The following is a 27620-nucleotide window of genomic DNA, read 5'->3' as shown; positions in this document are numbered from 1 at the left end:
AAAAAAAAATCCCGGTCAATTCGACACCATTATCGCACTCACGTGCTCGCACGCACGCTGCTGATTAACAGTGTCCTCATGCTCGCTCAGTTACGCACTTAATTTACCCATTGTCGGAACGTATTGAAAAATTGTAACATTAACCCTTTAAGTACCACGTGGAAATTTAATATTCAAAAAATCATATCTTGGTTCAAACACAACCAATTTTCGATGTTTTGGGCTTGTTCGCTCAGGATTTTAATACGGAACACGATGCAATTGGAAAAATCCGGATTCCGGTTCCCTGGCCGGAGATATTCCGGATTTCCCAGGGCCAGATTGGGGTTACGCTAGCCTGGTCATTTTTCGGATTACAAAAACCATCCAAAAAAGATGAATACGAGTAAAATACTATGGAATTTTATCATCTGCAATCAAAAGAAGGCCATTTTATTGAACTAGAACCATGTTGGACACGGGAAACCCGGTCAGTAACCTGGGACCGGTTCCAGGGTCCCGGTCATAATCCGAAGATATGACCAGTACACTTTTCTTGTCCAAAGTGGGCATGCGACATGTCTATGTTCATGAAATTGTGTAACAAGTTCAAAAAGACTAACCCATTGTCAATTGTACCGACTGTGGCCACCCGGAACCGGTTCCAGGGTTCCGTCCAAAATCCGAATATATGGCCAATACACTTTTCTTGTCCAAAGTGGGCATGTGACATGTCTATGTTCATGAAATTGTGTAACAAGTTCAAAAAGACTAACCCATTGCCAATCGGACCGACTGTGGCCATCCGGAACCGGTTCCAGGGTTCCGTCCAAAATCCGAATATATGGCCAATACACTTTTTTTGTCCAAAGTGGGCATGTGACATGTCTATGTTCATGAAATTGTGTAACAAGTTCAAAAAGACTAACCCATTGCCAATCGGACCGACTGTGGCCATCCGGAACCGGTTCCAGGGTTCCGTCCAAAATCCGAATATATGGCCAATACACTTTTCTTGTCCAAAGTGGGCATATGACATGTCTATGTTCATGAAATTGCGTAACAAGTTCAAAAAGACTAACCCATTGCCAATCGGACCGACTGTGGCCACCCGGAATCGTTTTTTTCTGGAAATGTTCATGACATTGCATCACAAGATAAAATATGCGACATGTTTATGTTCATGAAATTTTGAAACAAATTCAAATTAGCTATAACTGTCAACAATAAATAAAATTATAAAATTATAAAATTATAAAATTATAAAATTATAAAATTATAAAATTATAAAATTATAAAATTATAAAATTATAAAATTATAAAATTATAAAATTATAAAATTATAAAATTATAAAATTATAAAATTATAAAATTATAAAATTATAAAATTATAAAATTATTATAAAATTATAAAATTATAAAATTATAAAATTATAAAATTATAAAATTATAAAATTATAAAATTATAAAATTATAAAATTATAAAATTATAAAATTATAAAATTATAAAATTATAAAATTATAAAATTATAAAATTATAAAATTATAAAATTATAAAATTATAAAATTATAAAATTATAAAATTATAAAATTATAAAATTATAAAATTATAAAATTATAAAATTATAAAATTATAAAATTATAAAATTATAAAATTATAAAATTATAAAATTATAAAATTATAAAATTATAAAATTATAAAATTATAAAATTATAAAATTATAAAATTATAAAATTATAAAATTATAAAATTATAAAATTATAAAATTATAAAATTATAAAATTATAAAATTATAAAATTATAAAATTATAAAATTATAAAATTATAAAATTATAAAATTATAAAATTATAAAATTATAAAATTATAAAATTATAAAATTATAAAATTATAAAATTATAAAATTATAAAATTATAAAATTATAAAATTATAAAATTATAAAATTATAAAATTATAAAATTATAAAATTATAAAATTATAAAATTATAAAATTATAAAATTATAAAATTATAAAATTATAAAATTATAAAATTATAAAATTATAAAATTATAAAATTATAAAATTATAAAATTATAAAATTATAAAATTATAAAATTATAAAATTATAAAATTATAAAATTATAAAATTATAAAATTATAAAATTATAAAATTATAAAATTATAAAATTATAAAATTATAAAATTATAAAATTATAAAATTATAAAATTATAAAATTATAAAATTATAAAATTATAAAATTATAAAATTATAAAATTATAAAATTATAAAATTATAAAATTATAAAATTATAAAATTATAAAATTATAAAATTATAAAATTATAAAATTATAAAATTATAAAATTATAAAATTATAAAATTATAAAATTATAAAATTATAAAATTATAAAATTATAAAATTATAAAATTATAAAATTATAAAATTATAAAATTATAAAATTATAAAATTATAAAATTATAAAATTATAAAATTATAAAATTATAAAATTATAAAATTATAAAATTATAAAATTATAAAATTATAAAATTATAAAATTATAAAATTATAAAATTATAAAATTATAAAATTATAAAATTATAAAATTATAAAATTATAAAATTATAAAATTATAAAATTATAAAATTATAAAATTATAAAATTATAAAATTATAAAATTATAAAATTATAAAATTATAAAATTATAAAATTATAAAATTATAAAATTATAAAATTATAAAATTATAAAATTATAAAATTATAAAATTATAAAATTATAAAATTATAAAATTATAAAATTATAAAATTATAAAATTATAAAATTATAAAATTATAAAATTATAAAATTATAAAATTATAAAATTATAAAATTATAAAATTATAAAATTATAAAATTATAAAATTATAAAATTATAAAATTATAAAATTATAAAATTATAAAATTATAAAATTATAAAATTATAAAATTATAAAATTATAAAATTATAAAATTATAAAATTATAAAATTATAAAATTATAAAATTATAAAATTATAAAATTATAAAATTATAAAATTATAAAATTATAAAATTATAAAATTATAAAATTATAAAATTATAAAATTATAAAATTATAAAATTATAAAATTATTATATAAAATTATAAAATTATAAAATTATAAAATTATAAAATTATAAAATTATAAAATTATAAAATTATAAAATTATAAAATTATAAAATTATAAAATTATAAAATTATAAAATTATAAAATTATAAAATTATAAAATTATAAAATTATAAAATTATAAAATTATAAAATTATAAAATTATAAAATTATAAAATTATAAAATTATAAAATTATAAAATTATAAAATTATAAAATTATAAAATTATAAAATTATAAAATTATAAAATTATAAAATTATAAAATTATAAAATTATAAAATTATAAAATTATAAAATTATAAAATTATAAAATTATAAAATTATAAAATTATAAAATTATAAAATTATAAAATTATAAAATTATAAAATTATAAAATTATAAAATTATAAAATTATAAAATTATAAAATTATAAAATTATAAAATTATAAAATTATAAAATTATAAAATTATAAAATTATAAAATTATAAAATTATAAAATTATAAAATTATAAAATTATAAAATTATAAAATTATAAAATTATAAAATTATAAAATTATAAAATTATAAAATTATAAAATTATAAAATTATAAAATTATAAAATTATAAAATTATAAAATTATAAAATTATAAAATTATAAAATTATAAAATTATAAAATTATAAAATTATAAAATTATAAAATTATAAAATTATAAAATTATAAAATTATAAAATTATAAAATTATAAAATTATAAAATTATAAAATTATAAAATTATAAAATTATAAAATTATAAAATTATAAAATTATAAAATTATAAAATTATAAAATTATAAAATTATAAAATTATAAAATTATAAAATTATAAAATTATAAAATTATAAAATTATAAAATTATAAAATTATAAAATTATAAAATTATAAAATTATAAAATTATAAAATTATAAAATTATAAAATTATAAAATTATAAAATTATAAAATTATAAAATTATAAAATTATAAAATTATAAAATTATAAAATTATAAAATTATAAAATTATAAAATTATAAAATTATAAAATTATAAAATTATAAAATTATAAAATTATAAAATTATAAAATTATAAAATTATAAAATTATAAAATTATAAAATTATAAAATTATAAAATTATAAAATTATAAAATTATAAAATTATAAAATTATAAAATTATAAAATTATAAAATTATAAAATTATAAAATTATAAAATTATAAAATTATAAAATTATAAAATTATAAAATTATAAAATTATAAAATTATAAAATTATAAAATTATAAAATTATAAAATTATAAAATTATAAAATTATAAAATTATAAAATTATAAAATTATAAAATTATAAAATTATAAAATTATAAAATTATAAAATTATAAAATTATAAAATTATAAAATTATAAAATTATAAAATTATAAAATTATAAAATTATAAAATTATAAAATTATAAAATTATAAAATTATAAAATTATAAAATTATAAAATTATAAAATTATAAAATTATAAAATTATAAAATTATAAAATTATAAAATTATAAAATTATAAAATTATAAAATTATAAAATTATAAAATTATAAAATTATAAAATTATAAAATTATAAAATTATAAAATTATAAAATTATAAAATTATAAAATTATAAAATTATAAAATTATAAAATTATAAAATTATAAAATTATAAAATTATAAAATTATAAAATTATAAAATTATAAAATTATAAAATTATAAAATTATAAAATTATAAAATTATAAAATTATAAAATTATAAAATTATAAAATTATAAAATTATAAAATTATAAAATTATAAAATTATAAAATTATAAAATTATAAAATTATAAAATTATAAAATTATAAAATTATAAAATTATAAAATTATAAAATTATAAAATTATAAAATTATAAAATTATAAAATTATAAAATTATAAAATTATAAAATTATAAAATTATAAAATTATAAAATTATAAAATTATAAAATTATAAAATTATAAAATTATAAAATTATAAAATTATAAAATTATAAAATTATAAAATTATAAAATTATAAAATTATAAAATTATAAAATTATAAAATTATAAAATTATAAAATTATAAAATTATAAAATTATAAAATTATAAAATTATAAAATTATAAAATTATAAAATATAAAATTATAAAATTATAAAATTATAAAATTATAAAATTATAAAATTATAAAATTATAAAATTATAAAATTATAAAATTATAAAATTATAAAATTATAAAATTATAAAATTATAAAATTATAAAATTATAAAATTATAAAATTATAAAATTATAAAATTATAAAATTATAAAATTATAAAATTATAAAATTATAAAATTATAAAATTATAAAATTATAAAATTATAAAATTATAAAATTATAAAATTATAAAATTATAAAATTATAAAATTATAAAATTATAAAATTATAAAATTATAAAATTATAAAATTATAAAATTATAAAATTATAAAATTATAAAATTATAAAATTATAAAATTATAAAATTATAAAATTATAAAATTATAAAATTATAAAATTATAAAATTATAAAATTATAAAATTATAAAATTATAAAATTATAAAATTATAAAATTATAAAATTATAAAATTATAAAATTATAAAATTATAAAATTATAAAATTATAAAATTATAAAATTATAAAATTATAAAATTATAAAATTATAAAATTATAAAATTATAAAATTATAAAATTATAAAATTATAAAATTATAAAATTATAAAATTATAAAATTATAAAATTATAAAATTATAAAATTATAAAATTATAAAATTATAAAATTATAAAATTATAAAATTATAAAATTATAAAATTATAAAATTATAAAATTATAAAATTATAAAATTATAAAATTATAAAATTATAAAATTATAAAATTATAAAATTATAAAATTATAAAATTATAAAATTATAAAATTATAAAATTATAAAATTATAAAATTATAAAATTATAAAATTATAAAATTATAAAATTATAAAATTATAAAATTATAAAATTATAAAATTATAAAATTATAAAATTATAAAATTATAAAATTATAAAATTATAAAATTATAAAATTATAAAATTATAAAATTATAAAATTATAAAATTATAAAATTATAAAATTATAAAATTATAAAATTATAAAATTATAAAATTATAAAATTATAAAATTATAAAATTATAAAATTATAAAATTATAAAATTATAAAATTATAAAATTATAAAATTATAAAATTATAAAATTATAAAATTATAAAATTATAAAATTATAAAATTATAAAATTATAAAATTATAAAATTATAAAATTATAAAATTATAAAATTATAAAATTATAAAATTATAAAATTATAAAATTATAAAATTATAAAATTATAAAATTATAAAATTATAAAATTATAAAATTATAAAATTATAAAATTATAAAATTATAAAATTATAAAATTATAAAATTATAAAATTATAAAATTATAAAATTATAAAATTATAAAATTATAAAATTATAAAATTATAAAATTATAAAATTATAAAATTATAAAATTATAAAATTATAAAATTATAAAATTATAAAATTATAAAATTATAAAATTATAAAATTATAAAATTATAAAATTATAAAATTATAAAATTATAAAATTATAAAATTATAAAATTATAAAATTATAAAATTATAAAATTATAAAATTATAAAATTATAAAATTATAAAATTATAAAATTATAAAATTATAAAATTATAAAATTATAAAATTATAAAATTATAAAATTATAAAATTATAAAATTATAAAATTATAAAATTATAAAATTATAAAATTATAAAATTATAAAATTATAAAATTATAAAATTATAAAATTATAAAATTATAAAATTATAAAATTATAAAATTATAAAATTATAAAATTATAAAATTATAAAATTATAAAATTATAAAATTATAAAATTATAAAATTATAAAATTATAAAATTATAAAATTATAAAATTATAAAATTATAAAATTATAAAATTATAAAATTATAAAATTATAAAATTATAAAATTATAAAATTATAAAATTATAAAATTATAAAATTATAAAATTATAAAATTATAAAATTATAAAATTATAAAATTATAAAATTATAAAATTATAAAATTATAAAATTATAAAATTATAAAATTATAAAATTATAAAATTATAAAATTATAAAATTATAAAATTATAAAATTAAAATTATAAAATTATAAAATTATAAAATTATAAAATTATAAAATTATAAAATTATAAAATTATAAAATTATAAAATTATAAAATTATAAAATTATAAAATTATAAAATTATAAAATTATAAAATTATAAAATTATAAAATTATAAAATTATAAAATTATAAAATTATAAAATTATAAAATTATAAAATTATAAAATTATAAAATTATAAAATTATAAAATTATAAAATTATAAAATTATAAAATTATAAAATTATAAAATTATAAAATTATAAAATTATAAAATTATAAAATTATAAAATTATAAAATTATAAAATTATAAAATTATAAAATTATAAAATTATAAAATTATAAAATTATAAAATTATAAAATTATAAAATTATAAAATTATAAAATTATAAAATTATAAAATTATAAAATTATAAAATTATAAAATTATAAAATTATAAAATTATAAAATTATAAAATTATAAAATTATAAAATTATAAAATTATAAAATTATAAAATTATAAAATTATAAAATTATAAAATTATAAAATTATAAAATTATAAAATTATAAAATTATAAAATTATAAAATTATAAAATTATAAAATTATAAAATTATAAAATTATAAAATTATAAAATTATAAAATTATAAAATTATAAAATTATAAAATTATAAAATTATAAAATTATAAAATTATAAAATTATAAAATTATAAAATTATAAAATTATAAAATTATAAAATTATAAAATTATAAAATTATAAAATTATAAAATTATAAAATTATAAAATTATAAAATTATAAAATTATAAAATTATAAAATTATAAAATTATAAAATTATAAAATTATAAAATTATAAAATTATAAAATTATAAAATTATAAAATTATAAAATTATAAAATTATAAAATTATAAAATTATAAAATTATAAAATTATAAAATTATAAAATTATAAAATTATAAAATTATAAAATTATAAAATTATAAAATTATAAAATTATAAAATTATAAAATTATAAAATTATAAAATTATAAAATTATAAAATTATAAAATTATAAAATTATAAAATTATAAAATTATAAAATTATAAAATTATAAAATTATAAAATTATAAAATTATAAAATTATAAAATTATAAAATTATAAAATTATAAAATTATAAAATTATAAAATTATAAAATTATAAAATTATAAAATTATAAAATTATAAAATTATAAAATTATAAAATTATAAAATTATAAAATTATAAAATTATAAAATTATAAAATTATAAAATTATAAAATTATAAAATTATAAAATTATAAAATTATAAAATTATAAAATTATAAAATTATTTTTTTCAATTTGGTTTTATTAGTGAATAATCATGTAACAATTAGTTCATTCGTAGTACATAACAGAGTTTTGGAGTTCCTTTCAGCTGTGTGTTAAGTCTCAATCCATTTTGGAACGATTATTGCTTATGACTAAGAGATTACCAAAAGTAAGAAAAAATTTAGAAAAAACTTACTGAAATTGCAAAGGAAAGGGGATAGAAATAGAAAAAGCTTAAACTAGATCACAGTTTTTTTATCTATTGTAGATGTGCTTAATCATCAGCTCCCCGAAGGCCAGAAATTGCTCCGCCTTGTTACGGCAGGTCCGGAACCGCGTCATCATCTCACCCGCTAGAGCAAAAAACTCCGGCAAGGTGAAGAGATCTTCTCCGGTTACTTCTTGCTGGGCCGCATCGCCGCTACCGGCAGCGACCACGCTGGCGAACGATCGCCCCCATCCAGGAGGGAACGCTGAGTTGTCCGCTGGAACCGTACGCTGTCCAGCTGCAGGAACGGTTGCGCTCGTATTCCGCTGAGAAGGGTGGGATGCTGCTGCTTTCTTCTTCCTCTTTTCCTGCTCCTCGAGGTACGCCTTGCGCGCGACGCATCCGCGGTAATTACCGGTATGGTTGCCGTCACAGTTGGCGCACTTAATGCGCGCCTTGGTGTGCTCTGCGTTGTCCCCCAAGTCCGCCTTGCACGGCAGTGCACACTTCTCCGAGAGGTGTGTTTCACCGCACTTCACGCAGCGGGGCGGGAGGTTGCAGTTCCGCGAGCCGTGGCCGAACTTCTGGCAACGGTGGCATTGCGCTACGTCCATTGGGTTTTTGGAGTAAAACCGCCAGTTTACCCAAAACCGTCCAACGCCTTAGTCCGTCGCAGGTCTTGGATTTTGACGGTGCCGCGGTCGAAGTACAACAGGTACAGAGTGTGCGTACCTGTGACTGTTGTCTTGCGCGAGCACTTTTATCTCCGTGGCGTTATTCCGGCACCCGAGAGGTGTTCCTTCAGGTCGGCGATTGGGCGGTCTTGGTAGCCCTGCAGGACTACCTTAACCGCGGTCTTCTCAACTGGATCGAATGTGTAGAACTTGAAGTTGCTACACTTCAGTTCTTTCACCACCAGGTCGAAATTCTTTTTGTTGAAAGTAATCACTTGTACTTTCGATTTTCCAATTTTCAGACTATATTGGAGGCCTTCCAGCAACTCGTCAACATCGTCTGCCAACGTATCCAAAACAAAAATTGGAGGTGGTCGCCGTTCCTTCGGAGAATTAACTTTTTTTGACGTACTACCTTTTTTGCGTGCACGTCCATCGTCGTCGTCGTCGTCGGTGGTGCTGCTACCGTCGGTGTTGTTGTTGTTGGTTTCCTCGTCACTCAGTCTCGCGAACTTGTTACTGGTGGGAATGTTGGCGGATGCGCCACCGGTCGACAAATTGCCGGAAGTACCTGAGCGGAGTCTGCTTCTTATAGGGCTGCGATCCTGGACACGGTAATTAGCGTGCAATAACTCCGGATTGAAACCATCAGCGCACACGCTCCCCTGCGCGATGGCGGACGACGTGGCGGCGTTGTTTTGTTTACCTTTTTGCACTCGGCCGGTAGACGAACTTCGCAGGTTTTTCGAGACCGCACTCGAACTGCCACGGCCACGGCCGGCCTTCGGCATGCTGGTGGAGCAAACTCGCGGGTAATCACGGTCGATTGCGGCGGAAAATTCGAAAAAACTCTTAGAGCTCTGAGCACTTAACTGCTGCTTGCTCTGGAGGATACACGCAGAATGATTATAAAATTATAAAATTATAAAATTATAAAATTATAAAATTATAAAATTATAAAATTATAAAATTATAAAATTTTAAAATTATAAAATTATAAAATTATAAAATTATAAAATTATAAAATTATAAAATTATAAAATTATAAAATTATAAAATTATAAAATTATAAAATTATAAAATTATAAAATTATAAAATTATAAAATTATAAAATTATAAAATTATAAAATTATAAAATTATAAAATTATAAAATTATAAAATTATAAAATTATAAAATTATAAAATTATAAAATTATAAAATTATAAAATTATAAAATTATAAAATTATAAAATTATAAAATTATAAAATTATAAAATTATAAAATTATAAAATTATAAAATTATAAAATTATAAAATTATAAAATTATAAAATTATAAAATTATAAAATTATAAAATTATAAAATTATAAAATTATAAAATTATAAAATTATAAAATTATAAAATTATAAAATTATAAAATTATAAAATTATAAAATTATAAAATTATAAAATTATAAAATTATAAAATTATAAAATTATAAAATTATAAAATTATAAAATTATAAAATTATAAAATTATAAAATTATAAAATTATAAAATTATAAAATTATAAAATTATAAAATTATAAAATTATAAAATTATAAAATTATAAAATTATAAATTATAAAATTATAAAATTATAAAATTATAAAATTATAAAATTATAAAATTATAAAATTATAAAATTATAAAATTATAAAATTATAAAATTATAAAATTATAAAATTATAAAATTATAAAATTATAAAATTATAAAATTATAAAATTATAAAATTATAAAATTATAAAATTATAAAATTATAAAATTATAAAATTATAAAATTATAAAATTATAAAATTATAAAATTATAAAATTATAAAATTATAAAATTATAAAATTATAAAATTATAAAATTATAAAATTATAAAATTATAAAATTATAAAATTATAAAATTATAAAATTATAAAATTATAAAATTATAAAATTATAAAATTATAAAATTATAAAATTATAAAATTATAAAATTATAAAATTATAAAATTATAAAATTATAAAATTATAAAATTATAAAATTATAAAATTATAAAATTATAAAATTATAAAATTATAAAATTATAAAATTATAAAATTATAAAATTATAAAATTATAAAATTATAAAATTATAAAATTATAAAATTATAAAATTATAAAATTATAAAATTATAAAATTATAAAATTATAAAATTATAAAATTATAAAATTATAAAATTATAAAATTATAAAATTATAAAATTATAAAATTATAAAATTATAAAATTATAAAATTATAAAATTATAAAATTATAAAATTATAAAATTATAAAATTATAAAATTATAAAATTATAAAATTATAAAATTATAAAATTATAAAATTATAAAATTATAAAATTATAAAATTATAAAATTATAAAATTATAAAATTATAAAATTATAAAATTATAAAATTATAAAATTATAAAATTATAAAATTATAAAATTATAAAATTATAAAATTATAAAATTATAAAATTATAAAATTATAAAATTATAAAATTATAAAATTATAAAATTATAAAATTATAAAATTATAAAATTATAAAATTATAAAATTATAAAATTATAAAATTATAAAATTATAAAATTATAAAATTATAAAATTATAAAATTATAAAATTATAAAATTATAAAATTATAAAATTATAAAATTATAAAATTATAAAATTATAAAATTATAAAATTATAAAATTATAAAATTATAAAATTATAAAATTATAAAATTATAAAATTATAAAATTATAAAATTATAAAATTATAAAATTATAAAATTATAAAATTATAAAATTATAAAATTATAAAATTATAAAATTTTAAAATAATATGATTATAAATTGAGTGATTATGAATTTCTTTGTAAAATTGACACGATTTAGTAAACTAAGAAATGGCAAATGCCTAGTTTCGACATAAATACTAATGACCACACCTTCAGTTTAGGACAAAAAAAAGATACCGGTTGCAGATTGTCGGTCCGATTGGCAATGGGTTAGTCTTTTTGAACTTGTTACACAATTTCATGAACATAGACATGTCACATGCCCACTTTGGACAAGAAAAGTGTATTGGCCATATATTCGGATTATGGCCGGGACCCTGGAACCGGTTCCGGGTACCCACAGTCGGTCCGATTGGCAATGGGTTAGTCTTTTTGAACTTGTTACACAATTTCATGAGCATAGATATGTCACATGCCCACTTTGGACAAGAAAAGTGTATTGGCCATATATTCGGATTTTGGACGGAACCCTGGAACCGGTTCCGGGTGGCCACAGTCGGTCCAATTGACAATGGGTTAGTCTTTTTGAACTTGTTACACAATTCCATGAACATAGATATGTCACATGCCCACTTTGGACAAGAAAAGTGTATTGGCCATATATTCGGATTTTGGCCGGAACCCTGGAACCGGTTCCGGGTGGCCACAGTCGGTCCGATTGGCAATGGGTTAGTCTTTTTGAACTTGTTACACAATTTCATGAACATAGACATGTCACATGCCCACTTTGGACAAGAAAAGTGTATTGGCCATATATTCGGATTTTGGACGGAACCCTGGAACCGGTTCCGGGTGGCCACAGTCGGTCCAATTGACAATGGGTTAGTCTTTTTGAACTTGTTACACAATTCCATGAACATAGACATGTCGCATGCCCACTTTGGACAAGAAAAGTGTACTGGCCATATATTCGGATTTTGGACGGAACCCTGGAACCGGTACCGGGTGGCCACAGTCGGTCCAATTGACAATGGGTTAGTCTTTTTGAACTTGTTACACAATTCCATGAACATAGATATGTCACATGCCCACTTTGGACAAGAAAAGTGTATTGGCCATATATTCGGATTTTGGCCGGAACCCTGGAACCGGTTCCGGGTGGCCACAGTCGGTACAATTGACAATGGGTTAGTCTTTTTGAACTTGTTACACAATTTCATGAACATAGACATGTCACATGCCCACTTTGGACAAGAAAAGTGTATTGGCCATAAATTGGGATTATGGCCGGGACCCTGGAACCGGTTCCGGGTGGCCACAGTCGGTCCGATTGGCAATGGGTTAGTCTTTTTGAACTTGTGATACAATTTCATGAACATAGACATGTCGCATGCCCACTTTGGACAAGAAAAGTGTATTGGCCATATATTCGGATTATGGCCGGGAACCTGGAACCGGTACCGGGTGGCCACAGTCGGTCCGATTGGCAATGGGCTAGTCTTTTTGAACTTGTGATACAATTTCATGAACATAGACATGTCGCATGCCCACTTTGGACAAGAAAAGTGTATTGGCCATATATTCGGATTATGGCCGGGAACCTGGAACCGGTTCCGGGTGGCCACAGTCGGTACAATTGACAATGGGTTAGTCTTTTTGAACTTGTTACACAATTTCATGAACATAGACATGTCGCATGCCCACTTTGGACAAGAAAAGTGTACTGGTCATATCTTCGGATTATGACCGGGACCCTGGAACCGGTCCCAGGTTACTGACCGGGTTTCCCGTGTCCAACATGGTTCTAGTTCAATAAAATGGCCTTCTTTTGATTGCAGATGATAAAATTCCATAGTATTTTACTCGTATTCATCTTTTTTGGATGGTTTTTGTAATCCGAAAAATGACCAGGCTAGCGTAGCCCCAATCTGGCCCTGGGAAATCCGGAATATCTCCGGCCAGGGAACCGGAATCCGGATTTTTCCAATTGCATCGTGTTCCGTATTAAAATCCTGAGCGAACAAGCCCAAAACATCGAAAATTGGTTGTGTTTGAACCAAGATATGATTTTTTGAATATTAAATTTCCACGTGGTACTTAAAGGGTTAATAACGGTCAATAAAACTACTCTCCCCCTCTCCGCTAGCCACACTCTGGGACGCGACTCTGAAAGAGAAAAATCGGGAAGGGAAGTGAAGTTTCCCTCATTTTCGACACACACAGCATAGCAAAGCAGAAAATGCAGCATGTTGAATCGTAATGAAGGTTGCCATAAATCCTGTCAAGGCTAGTGCAATAACAACCGGGCCGAAATTGACGCTCCGAGGGGACCTTATTTCGCAACAACAAAAATAAATGCACGACAATTTTTTGGGCATACGATTCATAAATCAAAAATACAGCAAATTAAATAACACAATGTATGTTATTTTTGACGTGGTGGTGGGATGGAGGAAAACAAGGTGACATCGAGGGGCCTGTTTGTGTGCTATGGGGGCTTCAAACTCAAACTGGTGGCAGATTGTGACGAGGAAAAAAGTGCGCGAAAAATATCGCGCGGAAATCGCAGGAGACACGGTTTGACCGAGTGGTAGGACTTGATAAGCAAATGACTTTTTCGTAGGAAATGTAAAAATTATTATTTTCATTTTTAAAATCTTGCAAAATCACCTACATTAATTGTAAAAAAAATCTTGTTGGTTTGATTTTTTTGATCGATGCCTTTATGCTTTCTTGTATTTACATGATAGGAATCCAAAGCTTAGTGCAAGAAACACAGAGGCATCATTATATTGTATTAAATTGTGTTCCAAAAAACATCTTTGCAAAAAACTTGTAATTCACTGATATTGAATAGTATTTTAGGATTTATACCACCTCTCGCCAAAAAAGTCCAGCTTTTGGGTCTATGTTAAGACCAATGCAAATTTAATTTATTTTTAGGATGTGCGACAAAAGATCTGAAGACATAAGATCAAATGGACAAAAGATTGAAAGGACAAAAGGTTGAATGTGGATAAAGTTAAACATAATTCTGTACTATTTTTGTGAATTTTCTAACAGAGAATACATGTTTTTAAGCATGTGCGAAAATGATCAGACTTTAAAAATATATTTTTTTGTGCGCATTGCTTTTCTTCCGATAATAAGCAGTAAATAAACAGATATATAGCTTCCAAACCATTTTTTAAGAGTATTTCTGTCACTTTAATTTTGTCTGATAATATTGGAAGTTATCCCATTCTTTCAAACATGAGCAGATCTCTTAAAAAGTAAAAGTTGAGAGATTTTCCATTCGTTTAACCCTTTCGGGCCTGAATTTTCAAAAAAGCTTTGATATTTGGGTCATATATGACCCATCAGGCCTGAAAGGCTTAAACCAAACTATTATTGATAGCTGTCATATTTTTCATAGTATTTCCATTCTCTCAAACATGATAGGTTCGTTAAAAAAAATACGGCTTCTAAATTATTTTGTGAGGTTTTTCATTGTTTAAAAAGAAACACTTGTGTTGTAATACAGTAATTCCCCACGAAAACAGCATGGAAAAAACAAAAGTGCTCGGATCGGGCTCAAAATTTTTCTGGGGGTTCCCTGGCCGAAATAATTAGACCCGTATTTTTTTGTTTGGCCATTAGGGTGACCTACGGCGTATTAGGGTGGTCTGAAAAATGGCAATTTTCGTCGATTTTCGCAAAAACCACTTTTTTCGAAAAATCATAACTCCTCGCCATTTTAACCGATTTCAATTGTCTTATACGCAAATGAAAGGTGATAAGTTGGCCTTTCAAAGAAAAATAGTAAGAAGTTTCAAAAATGTAGCCTAACATATGAAAAGGTCGAATGAAACTTTAAAATGCCGTTTTGACGGTGTCTGGACCAAAGAGCCTATGTCTGGAAGTATTTTTATCGGATTCCCCGGACATTTTTACATAACATATCAAAAAATGGGAGGAGTTCATTAACAGGATTCCGAGATATGAGTTTTTGAAAATAAAATCCGTGTTTTTCGACGCGCCGCGCGGAAAAACCGGAGAATGACGAAATTGGCAAAAAAACAACTTTTTTCACTAAAACGGCGATAACTTTAAAATTTCAGCGATGACCTATAGATGTTATGGTACCAAAATTTTTGTATTTAAAAGACGCAACTTGGTACCCAGACATGTATAGGTCATCGCTGAAATTTTAAAGTTATCGCAGTTTTAGTGAAAAAAGTTGATTTTTTGCATTTTCCGGTTTTTGCGCGCGGCGCGTCGAAAAACACGGATTTTATTTTCAAAAAATCATATCTCGGAATCCTGTTAATGAACTCCTCCCATTTTTTAGTATGTTATGTAAAAATGTCCGGGAAATCCGATAAAAATATTTTCAGACATAGGCTCTTTGGTCCAGACACCGTCAAAACGGCATTTTAATGTTTCATACGCCTTTTTCATATGTTAGGCAAGATTTTTGTCACTTCTTACTATTTTTCTTTGAAAGGCCAACTTATCACCTTTCATTTGCGTATAAGACAATTGAAATCGGTTGAAATGACGAGGAGTAATGATTTTTCGAAAAAAGTGGTTTTTGCGAAAATCGACGAAAATGGCCATTTTTCAGACCACCCTAACACGGCGTAGGTCACCCTAATGGCCAAACAAAAAAATACGGGTCTAATTATTTCGGCCAGGGAACTTTTGTTGTTTTCCATGCTGTTTTCGTGGGGAATTGCTGAATATGTTTTTATTCTCATTTGATAATGAGTTATTTTACAGAATTTAAAACACCTCTCACCAAAAAAGTTCAATTTATGGTTCTATGTTGTCTAGACCAATTCAAATTTTATTTTATGTTCAAAACCCATGCAAATTTAAATTAAAGTGTGTTTTTCTCTCCTTTTCAAAATTTCCCTAATCCCCAATCAGGGGGTAAAAATTCAATCACTAATATTTGAAATTTTGAACTTATTTAAGATTTTGAACTATTATTAATTTCAAAAGAAATTTCCAAAAGGTCAACCATATTGAATATTTATAACGATTTACACTCCCAAACAGTAAAATCGATCGTCCATGAATCTATGGAGATTTTTCCAATGATATTCCAATGATTACGAATATTAATCTTACGTCAGATCCATTAGCAAAACTTATACCTTTCTTTAGTAAGAAATGCAAAAAGTTTTATTTAGAATTAAAAAAATGACGGTTGAATTAATTAAATATCTCGATTTATATAGAATAAGTAAAAACACAATAGGCCAATGTAAATTTACACGTGTTCAATGGTGTTATAACAATGATTTTTCTAGCGTACAATAAACCCTGAGATCTTCAAAAAAAATTTTTTTTTGATTTTAAGAAGGATTTGAAAGAGAGATAAGAAATTCTATTGCACATCCTTCAACACTCTATAAAGAAAAAAAACTTTTTAAAGAGATAATAAAACATGTTATGGAAAATTGTTAACATCCTTTGACTTAACTTATTTATTGTGCTTCAAATATTGTGTTCATTTGTTGTTACTTTTATAAATATTTGTTTTAATATTGATTGTTTCAATCACAAACCATCTGCAAAAATTTGTAGATAAAGAAGTTTTAGTTCAACAGCGTTTGTTTTTTTTATGAAATTCAACCTTTTCACGTTCACTATATTTGAAAATGTCTAAAAACAGTCATAAAACTTAATTCCAAAAATAGTTGTTTTTGTAATTCCGTCGTGAAACTATTAACATTTCCTGTCAATTACAAACGACGAAACGGCCTACTTTTCCCAACAAAAATTAACAGAATCGAATAGTAACACGTTCAAAACAAATGCTGAAAAGTTCTACTTCTCAGCACTGAAATGAATGCTGAAAAGTTGAATTTTTCAGCACTTGTAACAAAAAGTAATACTTTCTAATATTGTTTTGATTCTTATGATTCATTGAATTAATACAAGGATATTTGGTTTATAATTCCATCCAAAGGGTGTTTATCGCAATTGCAAAAAAATGCTGTATGGAACTCGTTACAAAACTTGATTTATTCAGTACTCGTCGTATTTATCCAACTCGGTGAACTTCGTTGGATAAATGTACGACTCGTGCTAAAAAAAATGTTGCATAAACAACTATTATGTTCTCAGATAAGTTGCATACTTTTGGCATTATATTTTTAACCTCCTCTTATTCACATTGACTTGGAAAGGAACCGATGGCAAATATTTAAGAAAAAAAAAAAAAGACTTGCGGCAACAATATAAGTATTTTAAGAATAAACTGACTTTAAATAACTTCATAAAAGAAGTAAGTTCCAAATTTACACAATTTTGACTGTGCATACAAAAATGTTATCTTAATATTATCGAATCTGCATCGGAACGGAAGAAGAACAGACTATCTTATTAATTTAATGTCTTCGACAAAGATGGGGGGGGGGGGGTAAGGGCATTTATGAAAAAAATGGTTCAATCTTAAATTAATCCCTCTTTTTTAATTTTTAATTTTGATACAAAAAAAATATATATGCGAAAAAACATTATTTTTAAAATATATTTTTATTCCTGGTTTAAAAAAAACTCAACTTTTGAGCTGTAACTAAGTAATGCAAAACATAATTGGCAGTGTTGCAAATTATTTGAAAAGTCATATTTTTTGATAATTTTAATGGACTAAAATGGCGAAATGGAAATATAATTTTATTTTAGGGCTTACACACATGTAGAAAATCACAAAATTTCAAATTACAGAAAATTTATTAAATTAACTTAAAAGATGATTTTCATTGAAACCTGAAAGTTTTATGAAGATATTTTATGATTAAAGTAAGTTACAGACGATCTCTGAACACCGAGTTGATTTACGGGTGCCAAGATATCTCGAGATGGAATAGACCAAATTAGCTGAAAAAGCTGAAATACAAAAAAAATATTTACGAAAAACATTATTTTTCAAATATTCTTGTTCTTGTTTTCAAAAAAACTCAACTTCTGAGCTGTAACTAAGTAATGCAAAACATAATTGGCAGTGTTGCAAATTATTTGAAAAGTCATATTTTTTGATAATTTTTATGGACTAAAATGGCGAAATGGAAATATAATTTTATTTTAGGGCTTACACACATGAAGAAATTCACAAAAATTCATATTACAGAAAATTTATTAAATTAACTTAAATGTTGATTTTCAATCAAACCTGAAAGTTTCATGAAGATATTTTACGATTAAAGTAAGTTACAGGCGATTTAAGCTGAAAATTTTGCCATGCGCAAAGCGAACAAAAAAGTTTAAGTTTGTACTCAAACCAACCTCTGACATTTTTGCCGAATTACATACATGTAACCCCTTAATTAAATTGAATGTTGCGTCTTTCAATTACGGAAATTTTGGTACCCAAACAAGTATAGGTAATTGATGAAATTTCAAAATTATCGCGGATTTCGTGAAAAAAATGTTTTTATTTCGATTTTCTCGATCTTGCGAACTGTTAGACTTTTCGATATACCGTCAACTGGGGCGAATTGGGACACATGGGGCGAATTGGGACAGCAGTTTTAACCATGTAAGAGCACGATATTTTGATTTTTCTGGTAGGTTTCGGATAGAGCAGACTCAGACCAACAAAACGAGCACATCCATTTCGAATTTTAAAACCATTAAGTGCTCTAAACACTGCTGTCCCTATTCAGACTGTAGTCCCGATTCGCCCCAGAAGACGGTACAAACAAAAAACTATTTTTAAGTTCGACAACAAAACTCATAGCTTTTTCAAGCACAGGTTGAACAATTCCGGAAACTCGGGCCACAATCCTGCACAAAAAATTCCACTTGGCGCGAAATATGTGTAACAATCGTCAACAATCGCATAAATAACCGACATGCCATTTCAAAATCCCTCAAACCCAGCACCCACCACCTTCATTCATTGAGCCGTTCATACAAAATACACGAATGATGATGACGGGCCCTGGCGCTGGCGCTGCGTTGTAATACGAAGGTGACACGGTTGTTGCAGAGAACTTCGGGCGCCCAACCGGTAGGCAATCCATTATGTTGTTCGCAATGGGCTTAAATTGTGTGAAACGGTATGTCAGACACGTCGCGCGTTTTTTCGGACTCATTCGTCAACAGATTCCAACCATTAGGGTGAGGACGGTTTTTTTTTTCGCCTCTATTTTTGGTTTTGGTTCAAATTTGCGGAAGCTGCTGACGGAGGATACATTGTTTGTCTGCCTCTCTCTTCACCGTGCGGGAAATGTAACAATTCAATCGCTATTTGTCACCACGACTCATTTTTTTTGCCTTTTTGCTTTATTTATGTCCTACCTTTGCTTGTCAAACTGTGGGGTTCATTATGGTGACATTCGAGGCTAAGGCGAAAACTAGTTTCAACTGCTGCAAGGCCAATCTTTTATGAGCCGCTTGTTTGTAAATAATGTTTTTAATTCCCTTTTGACCGTTACCTTGTGATTGTTGTTGTTGTTGTTTTTCTGGGTGGCAATGAAATCTGGCCGGGCTTTTGCCTGAGGGTTCAAATTTTGGCGAATAGAAAACAGAGAGCAAAAAGGAAAGGTATCGAATGTCAGACGAGGCTGACGACAGGGTGCAAACAATTGAAACTGTAATCCAAGGGGAAATGTTTGGATAAAGAGAAAGAGCTCGTGGTGAGGTGGATTGTACTGGAGGCAGATGCTTGATGACCACTGAGGTGGTGGTGATAGGGAAGAATCATAAACAAAGTATACTTTTAATGATTTTGAGGCATACTTAAATTTATCAATCATTTTAATTCAAAGAAATGCTTGAAAAAGAAAAGGTTATTTTGACATACTAAAGCAAAACGACATTTCAAATGACAACACAACACAATAATCATGTCGATAGAAAAATCAAATCTGCTGTTATTTTAGGGCCAATAAAACATTAAAGGAACAATATCATCAGCATACATTAACAAAGCAAATTGTTTCTTAGTTGGATTAACAAAAACAAAAATTTGTTTAGTTACATAATTAAACGTAACACAATTTGATCAAATTAATTAATTTAAAAAAATAAGTACAGTCATGCCTTGGTTTAGCACCGCATAAGGGGGATGCAAAACCGAACCGTGCATAACTGAAACACAGAGCTTATGGGATTTTGGCTATATGGAAGACATTGACTATAATCGTATGAAAAAAACATGCAATCATCAAAAAATTATAGTGTTTTGATATCAGGATGATGGCAGCTATCAATTGCAATTATTATTACATGAAAGTTTTCATGAGAATATGTATTTTTCCTGTATTTTAAAAATGCAACTTTTTATCTCTGAAAAATACTTGTTATGATAGGGTTTTTTTCCATAGAATTCGAGTGTAAAAACAACATTTTTTGAATATACTCAAAATTTTGCCAAAACTACGCATTTTCGTGAAAATACTCAAAATATCAAATGATCGGAATTTTTTCATACATTTCGAATGCATTATTTTTTTTTAGAAACCTGATTTTTTTTCACAAAACTACGTATTTTTGAAAATATACTCCAAATATACTCGAATTTAATAACAACATTTTTGGAAAATACTAAAAAATTTCACAAAAGTACGTATTTTCGAAAAAATACAAAAAACAGTTTTTCACGATATGTGCATCAATTGATCGGATTTTTTTCATACATTTCAATTTTAATCACAACATTTTTTGAAAGTACTCAAAATTTCAGTTTTTCACGAAATATATATATTTTTTTTATAATAATTTTCAATAACTGAAAATTTAAGTATTTTTTCAAAAATGCGTAGTTTTAGGAAAATTTTGAGTATTTTTCAAAAATGTTGTTATTAAATTCTAAATGTATGAACAAATTTCGATCGATTAATACCCACGTTATAAAAAAAACTGAAATTTTGAGTATTTTTTCGAAAATGCGTAGTTTTGTGAAAATTTTGAGTATTTTCAAAAAATGTTGTCCTTCAGATAAGCACTGGACCGTGATTAACCGAGGCAGCTGAACGAATCAAAGCCAGGCCAGTGCAAAACCGAGGCGTGCATAACCGGGGCATGACTGTATTATACTCAAACTTTGCAGAACTATTTATTGTTTATGATAAAGAGGCCAATTCGTGAAGAAAACTGACAAGTAAAGTATGTTTCTAAAACGGTTTTTAAAAATGAAAAATTAAATTAAATAAAATTAAATTTAAAATATAATTAAATAAAAAATTGACATGATAATGATGTTTTCAAACAAAACAAGGTTTATAAATACGAGTTATCTTATAAAATAATACTCAATTCTGAATATTAAACCAACAGAGAATTTTGATGATGTAATAAAAATAATTGTACAGTTTTTTTTATATTTTTTTCCTTCAGAGGGAAATGGAAACTAATGTGGCCACAACTGCTGATCACAAATTCAAAAGAATTAGCCAAAATAAGTGAAAAATGTCGAATACTCAAGACTTTACATAACTTTTTTTTAAATAAAAAACTAGTGCTTTGAAGCCACTTTAATTTTACGATGTGATTATGATTTCATATGAGAGCAATTCGCCACCAAAACCGTGAAAATTGAACCAATAAAAAAATATAAATAAAATCCATTTACAGTTTTTTAAAGAATTACTCAGCTGTAAAAAAAAATAGGGAAACGTATATTTTTGTTAAATTCCCATTCCAACAACCCAGAAATGACAGAAATTGATATTTTTAAATTTAGTTTGCTTTATATTTTTGCAAATTTATGATAGCTCAATTCAATAATTTCACAAATTAAATTTTCAGTATATTTTTTATGTATTCCCAATTTTTACTTGCACTAGTTATTAAAGAAATAGACTTGCATTGTTTTTTTTTATCTTTTATTTGCTTTTCTATAAAAAGTTAATGATATCTCTTAAACAAAAAATTCAAACATCAGCATAAAACGTCTGCAGCTTCGTCAACCTACGACACACCGTTTGAGCTAACCTTTCCTGCAGCGGCTCCACAACGCCCTTCAAATTCAAAAATTTCAACTCTGGACACATTCCCAGCAGCGTGCTCAACTCATCGAACGTCAAATTTCCATAGTCCATAATTTTCATCGTCCTCAGCCGTTCAATGCCCAGTTTGGCCTCGCAAGCAAACTGATCATGGTTGGTGACAAACTCTCCGGTGAAAATAATCATCAAACATTTGAGGGCTTTCAGCTGGACGAGCAGTGACATGAAGTTTGACCAATTGTCAAAGTGGCAGCCGACTAGCGATAGTTGGTTTAGGCTCGTTGAATGTTTAAGAAATCTTTGAAGACTATCGCCCTTCACCTTGGTTACACTCAGGATGAACTCTTTCAGTTTTGGAAGTTGGCAGTCGTTGACGTAATCTAGTTGGGGTTCCCCCGCAAGGTACAGGATCTGCAGGTTGTTCATGGTTCGGAAAAATAAGTTCATGTTGAATCCCTCGGAGTTGGTGGTATGCACAGATAACTGCTTCAAATTTGGAAGCGATTGACTGATCTCGTTGGCGACCTGTGAAAATTAAATTAGAATTAGTTTTTGAATAATTATTTTGTAAAAAATAAACATACCTTTACGCTAATCGGTTCGTTCATAACAAGCTTCTCCAGGGTTGGTTGTGCTCGAACAAAATCAAGCAGGTTTCGTTCGTAAATGGCTTTCGACTCAAAGTTGTGCCGTTCAATGATCAACTTTTTTAGCTTGCACTGTCTCAGCTGAAGCAATTGCTCACTGGTGTACTTCACAGGGTGAATATTTATTTCCTCCAGCATCTCCTGTCTCGTCGAGATGAAGTTTATGATTTTCTGCTGAGCTTCCACGTCACTTTCAATGTTTGTGTTTGCATTGTAACGATTGAAGCAGAATCCTTCCGATAAAAACGTAAATTTCTTAAGCGGCTTCGTAACGATTTTCTCCAATGAATCTAAAATTCCAGCGTGCGTTTCAGACACTTTCAACTTTTCCAAATTTTCCAGCTTGAACTTGTTGTTGTTACGATCGACCAACTTAACGTCTTTCAACTCCAAATGTTTCAAATTTGGCGTGAAACGCAGCATTCCCAGCGGAAATTTGCAACTTCTCAAAGTGAGGTGCGTGATTCGATGTCCAACCTGTGGCCACCAGGTGGTGACATTTGAAATGACCAACTTTTCAAAAATTATCCTTGTAGCTGGCAGCATCGGACCAGGTTCGAACGAGCGGTTCAAAGTGATGTCGATTGGAAATTTCACGCAAAATTGACTTCTGAGAGCAGGACAATCGTCCACGATGACACGGTATCGATGGCAAGTGAGACGAATTTGAAGAAGTTCACGAATCGGAAGGTGAAGGAAAATCACCTCCAGAACTTCCGTTGGCAGTTGAGGGAAATTGTCCATGCTTGCTTGATATATGATTGACGAACTTTTGTTACTATACATGATTTGAGTTTAATCCAAATTTAAATACAGTGTTATGATGTACCTGCTAGGTAGGTTGATTTACGGTAAAAGAATTAAATAAAAAAGCAAAAAAAAATAAAAATAAATCGTAGCTTAAATATAGTACCTATTTTTGAAAAAAAAAGTAATCTATTATAATTTAATTCAAATTGATTAAAACGCAAATACTTTCACCGTCAAAACGTTTCCCAACCAATTTCCCAACCACTCAGTTTACGTAACACAAGAGGGCACTTTACGTCCTTCACGTTTCCCCTTCCAAACAACAAAAAACCCATCGCACATTTTGTTGGAAAGGGCGAATAGTGAGTGCAATCCCGGCTTAGCCGGGGCCACGAAATCTAGCGAATCCAGCAACCATTTCCGGAATTTCCTCCCCAGAAAAATCTGCACCGAAGCATTTTCGCCACTTGAATGTGCAACGGACCGAGCGCGCCAAAGTGGTTGCCTTTTAAAATTTCGAAAAATTGCTTTTTCCCCACTCTCCCGCTCCTGGGAGCAGTTTCGGCGATTTTGAGAAGAGAGAGAGCAGGACATTTCATCCCCTAAATGTGACGGGCGAAAACATAGTCATATGTTGGGTGAGCCTGGGAGAGTGAGAGAAAGTTGAGAGCATAAATTGTGGGCATGCGCAGCATAAAGAGGGGCGAAAATCTCTCTTTTCTCTCCTATCTCAAACACGGGAATGTGAAGTGACTGGAGGTGCACTCTGTGATTTTTATGCAGTTTGTGCAGCATCCCGGGCGAAAACTGGAATGACGAGGTTGTTGCAACAATTTCACGTACAGATGGTGCTAGTTGTGCTGAAGTTGATTGTTTCTGGTTTAAGTTTCGATTTGAAAAAAAAAAATAAAAAGCGGACTTGAAATTGTAAGAATTGGGTTTTTTTTGCCATGCTTACTCAAATTGAAACTATTTTTAAATTGCTAAATAAATCGGTGCATGAAAGTTCTAACACAACGATAGATTGAACAGTGCATAGAAAATCATTTAAAATTGATTTTGTGCCAGAATGTTGATGTTGATATGGTTCCCGTAAGCAAAAAATGTAACTCTACAATTTTAAAATATAATCATGTAATAAAATCAATAGCCATATAAATTATTTTATTTAATCTTAATTCTTGAATTCAGAATTCAGAGAATCTAACTACTTTCCTGAAAACAGTAAGTTTGACAAGCAATTTTGGAAGCAATTTTTAATACCTAAAACATTTCAGCTATAATAAAGCAAATTAATTATTTTTACAGATAAAACATTCATTTTAGAACAAACATCGCTTCATTATGATCAGAGCACGGAAACAATGCAAAATACTGAAATTTGCGTGTTGAATATTTGGTTACTTTCCAAGAATTACAAAGCACAATTTTTTTTTAACTTCTATGCATTATGATTTTTGTAAATAACTTATAATTTTTATTTCTTTGACTTTTTGTTTGCTTTGAAATTTAGTTTCTTTTTTTCTGGTGAGAAGTTGGAATAGGTTTGCATTTGAATATATTGTGATAATTTAGATTAATTTAGAAAGAATATCAATAATTTATTAAAAGTTTTTTTTTTTAATTTTCCTTACAGTTATATTTGTTAGCTGAAATAAATATTTCGATTTTCTGATTTTAATAATGTTTAACGAAAAATTTATACCACCTCCGTGTACGCACGAGAGCAAGCAGCAGTCAAGTGCTCAGTGCTCTATAGTTTTTTCGAAATTTTCCGCCGTAGTCTACCGTGATTACCCGCGAGTTTGCTCCTGCAGCATGCCAAAGGCCGGCCGTGGCCGTGGCAGTTCGAGTGCGGCCTCGAAAACTCGCGAAGTTCGTCTACCGGCCGTGTGCAAAAGGTAAACAAGCCAACGCCGTGTCGACCGCCATCGCGCAGGGGAGCGTGAGCGCAGAAGGCATCGACAAAAAGTTGCTACATCCCGGATATGTTCCAAGATCACCAGTGCGAACCCGTTCCGGTACTTCCGGTGCCACGACCAACACTTCAACATCCGCCAACATACCCATCAGGAACGAGTTCCAGATGCTGAGCGATGACGAAGAAAACAACAACAACACCGACGGTAGCAGCACTACCGACGACGACGAATACGATGGACGTGCACGGAAGAAAGTGTCGACGTCAAAAACGAACAATTCTCCAAAGGAACGTAGACCACCTCCAATCTATGTTTTGGACACGTTGACGGACGATATTGACGAGTTGCTGGAAGGCCTCGGATATTGTCTGAAAATCGGTAAGTCGTCAGTGCAAGTCTACACATTTGACAGCAAGAACTTCGACCTGGTTGTGGAGAAATTGAAGAATAAAAACTTCAAGTTCTACACATTCGACCCCGTGCAGAAGACTGCCGTGAAGGTCGTCTTGCAGGGGTACCAAGACCGCCCGATCTCCGACCTAAAGAAGGATCTCTCGGGTGCTGGAATTACGCCGCGTGACATAAAAGTCCTCTCGCGGAAGACAACGGTCACAGGTACACACATACTGTACCTGTTGTACTTTGACCGCGGCACCGTCAAAATTCAAGACCTGCGGAAAACTAAGGCGTTGGACGGTTTTTGGGTAAACTGGCGGTTTTACTCAAAGAACCCGACGGACGCAGCGCAATGCCACCGTTGCCAGAAATTTGGCCACGGCTCGCGGAACTGCAACCTCCCGCCCCGCTGCGTGAAGTGCGGTGAAACATACCTCTCGGAGGCGTGCGCACTGCCGTGCAAGGCGGACTTGGGGGACAAGGCAGAGCAAACCAAGGCGCGCATCAAGTGCGCCAACTGTGGAGGTAACCATACCAGCAACTACCGTGGATGCAGCGCACGGAAAACCTACCTCGAGGAGCAGGAAAAGAGGAAAAAGAAAGCAGCAGCGCCCCACCCTCCTCAGCGAAGTACGAGCGTAACCGTTCCGGCTGCTGGTCATCGTACGGTTCCAGCGGACAACCCTGCGTTCCCTCCTGGATGGGGTAGATCGTTCGCCAGCGTGGTCGCTGCCGGTAGTGGCAATGC

The 27620-nt window shown here is 25.4% G+C and overlaps 1 protein-coding gene across 1 annotated transcript in view; it reads left to right on the top strand.

The window, feature by feature from the left end:
- Nucleotides 1-27620, top strand: part of LOC119766558 (epidermal growth factor receptor substrate 15 homolog) — a 164200-nt gene that overhangs the window by 92675 nt on the left and 43905 nt on the right. The window lies entirely within an intron of this gene.

The sequence above is a fragment of the Culex quinquefasciatus genome, chromosome 2 (assembly GCF_015732765.1).
Source record: "Culex quinquefasciatus strain JHB chromosome 2, VPISU_Cqui_1.0_pri_paternal, whole genome shotgun sequence".
Lineage (NCBI taxonomy): Eukaryota > Metazoa > Arthropoda > Insecta > Diptera > Culicidae > Culex > Culex quinquefasciatus.
Note: the sequence above shows the minus strand (reverse complement) of the source record. Positions and strands in the feature narration are given on the sequence as shown.